Source organism: Arachis ipaensis, chromosome B05 (assembly GCF_000816755.2).
Source record: "Arachis ipaensis cultivar K30076 chromosome B05, Araip1.1, whole genome shotgun sequence".
Lineage (NCBI taxonomy): Eukaryota > Viridiplantae > Streptophyta > Magnoliopsida > Fabales > Fabaceae > Arachis > Arachis ipaensis.
The window spans coordinates 10,996,744-11,008,956 of record NC_029789.2 but is presented as its reverse complement, the minus strand read 5'-3'; the positions used below and the strand labels follow the sequence as shown (position 1 = coordinate 11,008,956).

General features: G+C 33.3%; 1 long non-coding RNA gene across 1 annotated transcript; it reads left to right on the top strand.

Moving 5' to 3' along the window:
- LOC110271754 lies at positions 6,450–10,646 on the top strand. The gene is made up of 2 exons (XR_002362385.1): positions 6,450–9,101; positions 9,537–10,646. It is a non-coding gene; the product is annotated as an uncharacterized LOC110271754 (long non-coding RNA).

Below are 12,213 nucleotides of genomic sequence, written 5' to 3'. Positions count from 1 at the left end.
ATGGAAAAGGTTTATTATTGTTAAACCTGTTTCTTCCACCATTATTAAAGCCTTGTTGAGGCCTTTGATCCTTCCATGAGAAATTTGGATGATTTTTCCATGATGGATTATAGGTGTTTCCATATGGTTCACCCATGTAATTTACCTCTGCTATTGCAGGGTTCTCAGGATCATAAGCTTCTTCTTCATAAGAAGCCTCTTGAGTACTGTTGGATGCAGCTTGCATTCCATTCAGACTCTGCGAAATCATATTGACTTGCTGAGACAATATTTTATTCTGAGCCAATATGGCATTCAGAGTATGAACTTCAAGAACTCCCTTCTTCTGAGGCGTCCCATTACTCACAGGATTCCTCTCAGAAGTGTACATGAACTGGTTATTAGCAACCATGTCAATGAGTTCTTGAGCTTCTGTAGGCATTTTCTTTAGGTGAATGGATCCACCTGCAGAAGTATCTAATGACATCTTTGATAGCTCAGATAAACCATCATAGAATATATCCAGGATGGTCCATTCTGAAAGCATGTCAGAAAGACACTTTTTGGTCAGCTGTTTGTATCTTTCCCAAGCTTCATAGAGGGATTCACCTTCTTTTTGTCTGAAGGTTTGAACATCAGCTCTAAGCTTGCTCAGCTTTTGAGGAGGAAAGAACTTGGCTAAGAAAGCCGTGACCAGCTTATCCCAAGAGTTCAGATTGTCTTTGGGTTGAGAGTTCAACCATATTCTAGCTCTGTCTCTTACAACAACAAGAATGCCTTTTTCTTTGTCCCTGCTCATAAGAAAGAGAAGAGAAAAAGAAAAGAAGAGGAATCCTCTATGTCACAGTAAAGAGGTTCCTTATTATTAGTAGAAGAAGAAAGGAAGAGAAAAAAATTCGAACACAGATAGAAGAGGGGGTTCGAATTTGGTGAGTGATATGAGGAAGAGATGTTAGTAGATGAATAAATAAATAGAATAAGATGAGAGAGAAGGAGAATTTTTGAAAATTAATTTTTTTGAAAAAGAGTTAGTGATTTTCGAAAATGGTTTTTGAAAAAGGTTAGTAGTTTTCGAAAAAATAATTAGTTAATTAAAAAGAATTTTTTTTTTTGAAAAAGAGGAAGATATTTTCAAAAATTAGAGAGAGAGAGAGTTAGTTAGGTAGTTTTGAAAAAGATAAGAAACAAACAAAAAGTTAGTTAGTTAGTTGAAACAAATTTGAAAATCAATTTTTGAAAAGATAAGAAAATAGGAAGTTAGAGAAGATATTTTGAAATCAAATTTTTGAAAAAGGTAAGATAAGAAGATATTTTTGAAAACATATGATTGAAATTAGTTTTTAAAAAAGATTTGATTTTTTTAAATCACAATTAATGACTTGATTCACAAGAAATCACAAGATATGATTCTAGAACTTAAAGTTTGAATCTTTCTTAACAAGCAAGTAACAAACTTGAAATTTTTGAATCAAAACATTAATTGATGATGATATTTTCGAAAATTATGAGATAAAAAAGATTTTTGAAAAATATTTTTATAATTTTCGAAAATAAATAAGAAAAATGAAAAAGATTTGATTTTTGAAAAAGATTTTTGAAAAATATTTTTATAATTTTCGAAAATAAATAAGAAAAATGAAAAAGATTTGATTTTTGAAAAAGATTTTTGAAAAAGATAGGATTTTTTAAATTGAAAATTTGATTTGACTAATAAAAAAACTAGATTTTTAAAATTTTTTGAAAAAGTCAACTCAAATTTTCGAATTTTATGAGAGAAAAAGAGGAAGATATATTTTTTTTTATTTTTGAATTTTTATGATGAGAGAGAAAAACAAGAAAAATGATGCAATGCATGAAAGTTATGGATCAAAACAATGAATGTATGCAAGAATGCTATGAATGTCAAGATGAACACCAAGAACACTATGAAGATCATGATGAACATCAAGAACACATTTTTGAAAAATTTTTAATGCAAAGAAAACATGCAAGACACCAAACTTAGAATTCTTTAATGCTTAGGCACTAAGAATTCAAGAATGCATATGAAAAATAAGAAAAGACACAAAACATGCAAATGTAAAGATCAAACAAGAAGACTTACCAAGAACAACTTGAAGATCATGAAGAACACTATGAATGCATGAATTTTCGAAAAAATGCAAGATGCACATGCAATTGACACCAAACTTATAACATGACACATGACTCAAACAAGAAACACAAAAAATATTTTTGATTTTTATGATTTTATGATTTTTTTGTATTTTCTTTTAAATTTTTTTTTTCGAAAATCATTTTGAAAAAGAAAAATAAGGATTCCAAAATTTTTAATATGAATTTTAGGAATCTTATGCTCTTTAGTCTAAAGCTCCAATCAAAGGGTCAGGCATGGCTTAATAGCCAGCCAAGCTTTAGTATGTAACTCAGACATGACACGCCTGACATACCCTATCCAGAAGAATTGGACATGGCTCCATTGAGGTGATTAGTTGAAGACCAATCCCAAAGCAGTTTGGGTATGGCTTTACAGCCAGATAGGCTTCAACATGCTTCATGAAACACTAGAATTCATTCTTAAAAATTCTGAAGAAAAATATATTTTTGAAAAGATTTTTATTTTAAATTTTTTTTCGAAAACAAAGGAGAAATTTTTGAAAGATTTTTTTTTTTCGAAAACAAAAGAAAAAATTTTGAAAGATTTTTTGAAAAATTTTTGAGAACAAAACAAAAAGAAAATTACCTGATCTGAGCAACAAAAGTGCACTGGGTCGTCCAAGTAATACCTTACGTGAGTAAGGGTCGAATCCTACGGAGATTGTTGGTATGAAGCAAGCTATGGTCACCTTGTAAATCTCAGTCAGGCAGATATAAAATAGTTATGGGGTTTTCGAAAATAAGTAATAAAAGAAGGATAGAAATACTTATGTAAATCATTGGTGAGAATTTCAGATAAGAGTATGGAGATGCAATCGTTCCTCTGAACATCTGCTTTCCTGCTGTCTTCATCCAATCAGTCTTACTACTTTCTATGGCTGGCTTTATGCAAGGGCATCACCGTTGTCAGTGGCTACATCCCCTCCTCTTGTGAAAATGGTCCAAGATGCTCTGTCACGGTATGGCTAATCATCTGAGGTTCCCGATCATGCTGGAATAGGATTCACCCTCCTTTTGCGTCTGTCACTACGCCCAGCACTCGCGAGTTTGAAACTCGTCACAGTCATTCAATCATTGAATCCTACTCGGAATACCACAGATAAGGTTTAGACTTTTCGGATTCTCTTGAATGCCGCCATCATTCTAGCTTACACCACGAAGATTCTGATTAAGAAATCTAAGAGATACTCATCCAGTCGAAGGTAGAACGGAAGTGGTTGTCAGGCACGCGTTCATAGGGAATGATGATGATTGTCACGTTCATCACATTCAGGTTGAAGTACGAATGAATATCTTAGAAGCGAAATAAGATGAATTGAATAGAAAATAGTAGTACTTTGCATTAATCTTTGAGGAACAGCAGAGTTCCACACTTTAATCTATGGAGTGTAGAAACTCTACCGTATGAAAATACATAAGTGATAATAGAGGGTAAGCATGGCCGAGTGGCCAGCCTCCCATGGGAGTCTAGAGATCTAAAAATGATCAAAAGATCGCATACAACTGATCAAAGATATCTAACACAATAGTAAAAGGTCCTATTTATAATAAACTAGCTACTAGGGTTTACAGAAGTAAGTAATTGATGCATAAATCCACTTCTGGGGCCCACTTAGTGTGTGCTTGGACTGAGCTTGAATGTTACACGTGCAGAGGCTCTTTCTGGAGTTGAACGCCAGGTTGTAACGTATTTCTGGCATTCAACTCTAGTTTGTGACTTGTTTCTGGCGTTTAACTCCAGACAGCAGCGTAGAACTGGCGTTCAACGCCCTTTTACGTCGTCTAAACTCGGCCAAAGTATGGACTATTATACATTTCTGGAAATCCCTGGATGTATACTTTCCAACGTAATTGGAAGCGCGCCATTTTGAGTTCTTTAGCTCCAGAAAATCCATTTTGAGTGCAAGGAGGTCAGAATCCAACAGCATCAGCAGTCCTTCTTCAACCTCTGAATCTGATTTTTTCTCAAGTCCCTCAATTTCAGCCAGAAAATACCTGAAATCACAGAAAAACACACAAACTCATAGTAAAGTCCAAAAATGTGAATTTAACATAAAAACTAATGAAAACATCCCTAAAAGTAACTAGATCATACTAAAAATATACTAAAAATAATGCCAAAAAGCGTATAAATTATCCGCTCATCAATGGTCTAAAGAAATCTGGACGAATGTGGTATAATCGTCTTACTGAGTATCTGGCCAAAAACGGATTCAAGAATGATGATATATGTCCATGTGTTTTCATAAAGAAATCTAGATCTGGATTCATTATAATTGCTGTGTATGTTGATGATTTAAATATCATTGGAACTCCTGAAGAGATTCCAACAATTATAAAAACTCTAAAAGAAGAGTTTGAGATGAAAGAACTTGAAAAGACTAAATTTTGTCTCGGCCTGCAGATCGAGCATACAAAAAGTGGAATCTTTATTCATCAAACAACATACACGGAAAAGATCTTGAAGAGATTCTATATGGATAAGTCAGATCCGTTAAGTACACCAATGATCGTAAGATCTTTGGATGTAGAAAAGAATCAATTCCGTCCTAAGGAAGAAAATGAAGATATTCTTGGTCCTGAAGTACCATATCTTAGTGCCATTGGAGCGCTAATGTATGTTGCTAATAATACAAGACCCGATATATCATTTGCTGTGAATTTACTAGTAAGATATAGTTCCTCTCCAACCAAAAGACATTGGAATGGAATCAAACAAAATTTTCAATATCTTCATGGAACGGTTGATATGGGATTATTTTATCCCTAAGGATCCAAGTTACAACTAGTTGGCTATGCAGATGTAGGATACTTGTCTAATCCTCACAAAGGGAGATCTCAAACAGGATACCTGTTCACATATGGTGGTACAGCTATATCATGGAGGTCCACAAAATAGACGATTGCGGCAACATCCTCTAATCATGCTGAAATACTAGCGATACATGAAGCAAGTCGCGAGTGTTTTTGGCTCAGGAGTTTGATCCAATATATTTTGTCATCATGTGGACTAATTGATCAGAAAATAGCTCCAACTATCCTGTTTGAAGACAATACAGCATGCATTGCTCAACTTAAGGGTGGATACATCAAAGGTGATAGAACAAAGCATATTTCTCCCAAATTCTTCTTTACTCATGGTCTTCAAAACCAAGAGACAATTGATGTCCAACAGATCCGCTCAAATGATAATCTGATAGATTTATTTACAAAGTCACTCCCAAAATTCTTCTTTGAAAGATTGGTACATGAGATTGGGATGCGCCGATTTCAAGATATTAAATGATGTCAACAAAAGGGAGAGACTATACTCTTTTTTCCTTGGTCAGGTTTTTTCTCATTGGATTTTTCTTGACAATGTTTTTAATGAGACAGTCCCCATCACAAAGGATATTGTACTCGTTTTCCTTCACTAAAGTTTTCTCATTGGGTTTTCTTTAGTAAGATTTTAATGAGGCAATAATTCTAAATGGACATCCAAGGGGAGTGTTGTGATAAGAACAAAAGTAGATGTCCATTGAACGGTTCAACCTTTTCCATGATAAAATGATCATGTTACCTAGAGAATCACATTAAATGAAGGTTGAAAAACAAGTACTTCATGCATGTATAAATAGGGCATGATGTAGGCCATATACACACGAACAACAATAATCAATAACAATATTCTCTCTCTCTTTTATACTCTTTTCTCTCTTTTGCATACGATACTACTTATATTAGTAATATATATATAAATTACTTCTATTATATCAAGATAATTATATTGATGAACATTAATACTAAAATTTTATATTTATATTTCTCTATCTTATATTTATATCTTCCTTGTTTATTTATTTCACAATAGTAACCACTTTTTGACTTGCAATAGAAAAAGACAAACATCTATTATTTATGAAATTTTAAAGGAAAGAAAAAAATATCAAATTCAAATGACAAATATGGAGAAAAAGAGTGTTAATGTCACTATAAAATGCTCACAGAAAAGAGGTCGTTGTTATCCTTCACAGTGGTATATAATTTTTACATCTTCTAAATTTCGAATTTTCACTTAAAAGATAAAGTATGATGTTTTATGACTGAATATTTTTTACAGTTTAACATAATATTCCATTAATTGTAACATTTTTATCACGGTAGAGACTTAGTTACAAAATTTAATTAAAATTTAATTAAAAAATAAAAAATATAAAAATTTAATTAAAAATTTTATAAAACTATAAGATAAAATAATTAAACCTAAAAAAAAATTAAATTATTAGTCAATTGACCAACTTAAATGCATAAGCCAATTAGTCGTTGACCAACAAAAGAAAAAAAAAAGTGCAAAACACCGCCATTGACGACGTCTATAAGAATGCGAATCTCTCTTCTCAACTTCACTTCCTAAGTTGGTTGTGATTTCTCAATAAGTGGTTTTTATTCTCCGTAACTTCAGTTTTCTGTGGCACTATTCTTTATTTTCCCTTCTTTCTCAATTGCTGGGTTCTTTCTTTCTCTGCTATTTCTTTGAATAATGGAAACGGAGTAATGGGATCAAGGCACCATGTGGGTGAATTTCGGAGGCTCATTTCAACAAAATTTCAAGGATGAATACGAGGGAATTGGTTTTTGCAAAATCTGCTTGTTTAGGGTTCTAAAGAATGTATGGATCAACAATGGTGGGAGAAGAAATTTTATTATCTTCACGTTTCGGTAATGGAGATGGATCCCCCTCTTTTCTTTTGTTGGTTCTCTTTATAAAGAAGTTTTTTATTTTCTCTCAAATCTTTGCATTTTGATGCTTAACGTCGGAGTTCATTATAAAGATGGCTTTTTTCCTGCAAATTATTGCTGTTATGGAATATATTCAAGTCCAAGAAAAGAAAAAGGGTTTGCTTGCTTTTTAATTATGATGTTACTTTTTTTATTATCTTGGGGATGAATTGGTTTTGGAATAATTGGTTTTTTCTTTATTTTCCCAACTATTTTTCTGTTATTGAATTATGGACAATTGAGTTTTGTCATTTGATGTGGGATGCTCTGTTTTCTCCTATGTTTATGATTTGGATGTGACTCTGGAGTTTGAATTATTTCAATTCTACCTTGCACAATGTATGTTTGAGCCGTTTGGGAAAAGAAAATTGTTGCAGTATGATATATGATTGACTTTACACCATGACAAACTTAGTTACAGAATTGTTTCAATTCTTTAGCAATGAATTTTTTTACTAAGTGGATCAAATAAGATGTTGTCCCTTGGAAAAGTTGTGTAATGATTTGTTGATGGTAAAATTGTGCGATAATTTTTATGATTCTTGTGACCCTAGAAAACTGAAATGTGTGGAAGGGTAATGTACTTGGCTTTTCCTGTCCAATGTTATTGATATGTAACAATATTTGTGAAACTATGAATTTTGATGAGGGGTTTTAGTCCCTATGATCCAACCCTATGAATTGTGGGAAAGTATCTTAGTCCCTATGACCCGATAATATCGGATAAGATGATATATATGTGGCCTTACAAAATTGAATTGTGGCAAAGTATCTTAGTCCCTATGACTCTAGAAAATCGGATACAATGACGTGTAGTCCTATGAAATTGAATTGTGATGAAGGATCATAGTCCCTATGACCCGAAAATCGGATATGACTCTAGAAAATCGGATACAATGATGTGTGGTCCTATGAAATTGAATGAAAAAATCGGATACAATGATGTGTGGCCTTATGAAATTGAATTGTGGTGAAGGATCTCAGTCCTTATGACCCGAAAATCGGATATGATATGCTTGACCCATATGTTGCAAAATGATGTTATTTGGCTTTTTTTGTCCCATGAATATTGAAGCTTGATGGTATAGTTGACCCCTATGACCTTCAAATATGGTGAAGGGTTTCTTGGCTCCAATGTGGTTGAAATGTGGTGAAGGATTTCTTTCTTGGCTCCAAAATAGTGTTTATCTTGGTTGAAATGTGTTCTTCTTCATGCTTTGAAATTTATCAGAATAGTTAACAGTTAAATCTAGTTTTTCGTTTCATATATAAGCTGCTCAAGAGTTGAAAGATGTTAGATAATTATTTTGTTGAAAAATATTATAGATAAGCAGAAAATAATCGAGCTACTGAATTCATTGTCAATTTGTGTTTTACAAAATTTCTCGTTGCTCTTATGGAATATATTCATGTCCACAAAATGAAAAAGGTTTGCTTTCAATTATTGGTGCTATTTTCTTATTATCTCGGGGATGAATTGGTTTTGGAAAGGTTGGTTTTTCTTTATTTCCCCATCTATTTTCGTTACTGAAGTACGGGCAATTGAGTTTTGCCATTTGAAATTTCTGGGATGCACTGTTTTCTCTTCCATCTTTATGATTTGGACATGACTCTGGAGTTTGAATTTATTTCAATTCTACCTTGCACCTTGTATGCTTGAGCCGTTTGGGAAAAGAATTTGTTGCAGAATGATATATGATTGACTTTTACAGCATGACAAACTTAGTTGCAGAATTGTTTCAATTCTTCTGTGATGAATTTTTTTTTGCTATGTGGATCAAATAAGATTTTGTCCCATGAAAAAGTTGTGTAATGATTTGTTGATGGTAAAATTGTTCGATAATGTTCATGATGCTTATGATCCTAGGAAACTGAAAAGTGTGGAAGGGTTATTTAGTTGGCTTTTTCTGTCCAATCATATTGAAATGTAATGACATATGTGGCCTTATGGATTGTGATGAAGGATCTTAGTCCCTGTGACCCAATAAAATCGGATAAAATGATGTGTGGCCCTGCGAAATTGAATTGTGATGAAGGATCCCTATGACCCAAAAAAACCGGATATGATGATATGCTTGACCCTTATGTTGCAAAATGATGTTATTTGGCTTTTTTGACCCATGAATATTGAAATTTGATGGTATAATTGACCTTGTGATGCTGAAATATGGTGAAGGATCTTTTGGCTCCAAAATGGTTGAAATGTGGTGAGTGATCTCTTGGCTACAAAATAGAGTTTTCATTCTCTGTTGTGTTATTGTTCATGTTTTGAGATTTATTAGAACATTAAACAGTGAAATCTGGTTTTTCTCACTACAAGTAACTTTGCATATATAAGCTGTTGCTCAAGAATTGAAAGATGTTATATATAAATAGAAAATAATTAAGTGATTGAGTTCATTATCAATTTGTGATGGACTTTTATAGCTTGGCAACTTAGTTGCAGATTCATTTCATTTCTTTTGTGATGATTTTTTTTTTGTTCACTTACTATTGGATCAAATTAAAATTTTGTCCTTTGAAAAAAGCTGTGTAATGATTGGTTGATAGTAGAATTGTGGGATAATGTTCATTATTCTTGTGAGCCTAGAAGAATGAAATATGTGGAAGAGTAATATGTTTGACTTGTATTACTTTGCAAGATCGAGCGGTGTTTTCGTGTCATTCAAGTTGCCATTGCGGAGAAGCTTAATATCGTCCGAATAGCACTAGAAGGAGAAGCCTTAACTTGGTTTGAATGGTGGGAGGAACAAACATCCTTCCATTCATGAATGCGATTTAAACAAGACCTCCTAAAGCGATAACCAGGTATGGCAACAAACCCAATGGGATCCCTTTTAGACGTCCGACAAAATGGAACTGTGTCTGAATACCGTCAGGAGTTCAAGTTAGCAGCATGAATCCAATGAAATTTGGGAACAGATACATTGATGTGTATCTTCATGAATGGGCTAAAGAAAGAGGCAGAAATACTAGTTTCTAATTTTGAATGCTTGCAAGAAATGATGACTCGATCACTCTCGATCGAGAATTGGAATATGGCTTGGCGTGATAGTGGGGGGAGGAAGAAGGATAGATTTAAATTTTCGAAGGTCATCGTCATTCAATCGAGACTCAAACTAGGTTAGGCAAAGTTCGAGAGGATTTCAAGGAGGTGGATCAAGACTAAATTTTGAATTTTAAGTCAATAATGTTCAAACAACAAGTAATGGAGCCATAACAACCCACTAAACTGCAGAAACCAGCCATCACAGGTCAATGGGTAATGAGCCTATCGGAGTAAGAAAGCTTTCAAATGAATAATGAGCTGAGAGACGTGTTTTCATTGCGAGGAGAAATGAGAGGACCTGCACATGCGTGTCAATTTCGAAACTTCTAAATCAATTTTATGGGAGAGAAGAGAAAGAGGAGGAGATCAAAGGTGACCTTGCGCCCGTATTAAAGGAAATAGAAGCCAAAGAAATGGAGCTACAGTTGTTATCTTACAACTAACAAGGCTTAACTACTCAAGATAATAGAAAAATTGAAGCTACCAATTCAAAAGGTTCAGAAGTTCTATGTGGAAGCGAGAAATGGTGCCATTGAGGAAGGTGACAAAAATCTATGAGAAATAGGAGCTGGAAGTCCAAGAAATACACATTGCTAGTAACGAGTTATTCTTAATACCTTTCCACGTAATCTAGCTTTTAATACTTCAGTGTTGCTTATTGAGGTACTTTCAAAATTTATAAGAATGAATGAAATTTTAAAAATGACTGTCAGATTAAAATATTATGACAGAAAATGTCAAGGTCTTGTTAGAAATAAAAATGAAAAATAAAAACTCACGTGCTAAGAAAGAAAATTAAAAGGGAGATTCTATGGTACTTAAAAGGCAAAATTTTCAATACCTACTGAACAGTGGACGTGTGTGTCTTAGTTTCATCATTTTCTTTGAGATTTCATTGCATGTGGTGACATTATATACAGAAGCGGGATCCAAGATTTCAGAGTAGTTGTTTTGCAGTGAGCCAGTGACAATAATGAACTCCAGTTATGTAGATCATTAAAATTTGGTCATTCTAATGCTAATGTTAACGATGCAGTGGAAAAATTAATTTAGGAAAAGTCTAGGAGCAGCAACTTTTGTGTTTTTTGGTCAGCATTTAACCATCAAAATAAAAGTGAGTGATCTCTCACCATTAGATATAATTTTACATCATTAAAAACATTATTGATAACTAATTGATGGTTACAAAACACTAAAATTGCTGGCTCTAGCAATGCTAATTAATTTAATAATAGTCTTTTGTGTTATTTTTTTTTTGAATGGTGGTGGACTTTGGTTTTGGTGTAACGGGCTCCTGATAAGATGTTTGGACTTTTTATTTAAAATAATTCTAACTACATACTCGTGTAATGGGAGAAGCATAACTTCTGAAAAAAGTAGTAGAAAATTCAATAATTTTAAAAAAAGAAAAATAAAATAAATCCTATATCCTTAATCACTAACCATACTCGCATCAATTTATAAATAAAATCTTTAATCATTAACTTAACTAATCAATCAATCGTGATCTGTGTTAATATCATCGTCTTAAATCATTACTCAAACACTCATTAATGCATGAATTGTTGTTTCTTTAGCTCTCCCAACCAATAAACATGAACACACCATCAAATCCTAATGCCAAAAAAAATTTACTAATACTGTACACACCATATACTGTAACAACTACAACCAATTTTAAAGAGTTAATAGTCAAATTTATTCTTGAAAGATCACTCATTCTTTAAATTAGTTTTCAAGTAAATTATCATTTCTACCTACGAAAGTTGAAAACGCTGACATATCTACTCATAAAAAAGAAAATTACCATTTGTACCCATAAAAAATAGATTTTACAAGCAAAATTATCCAAACCCTAAAAAATTAAATAAAATTCCTAAATTATCATTCTCTCCACTACTACCACTATCATCTCCTCCCCTCCCCCTCCCCTCTCCTCTCTCTCTCTCTCAATGTTCTCATCTTTTTCCCACCACTGCTACCACCACCACTAACCCATCCTCTCTCTCCTTCCATTTTCTGAGCTCGTCGCCGCCGCCATAATCCGTCAACTCTACCAACTCCTTCCTCTTTCTCTTTCTCTCGCTTTCCTTCTGTGTTTTACTTTTCTCTTTCTCTTCTGCTTATTCAAATTCTCAACTCAGAAGAAGGGCTTCACCATCATCAACAACAACAGAACCATCTTCAGATTTTTTATCCCCACACTCTCTCCTACCTACAAAATCCCTTATCTTCACCACTACACTACCTCTTTCACCCAATCACCTTTT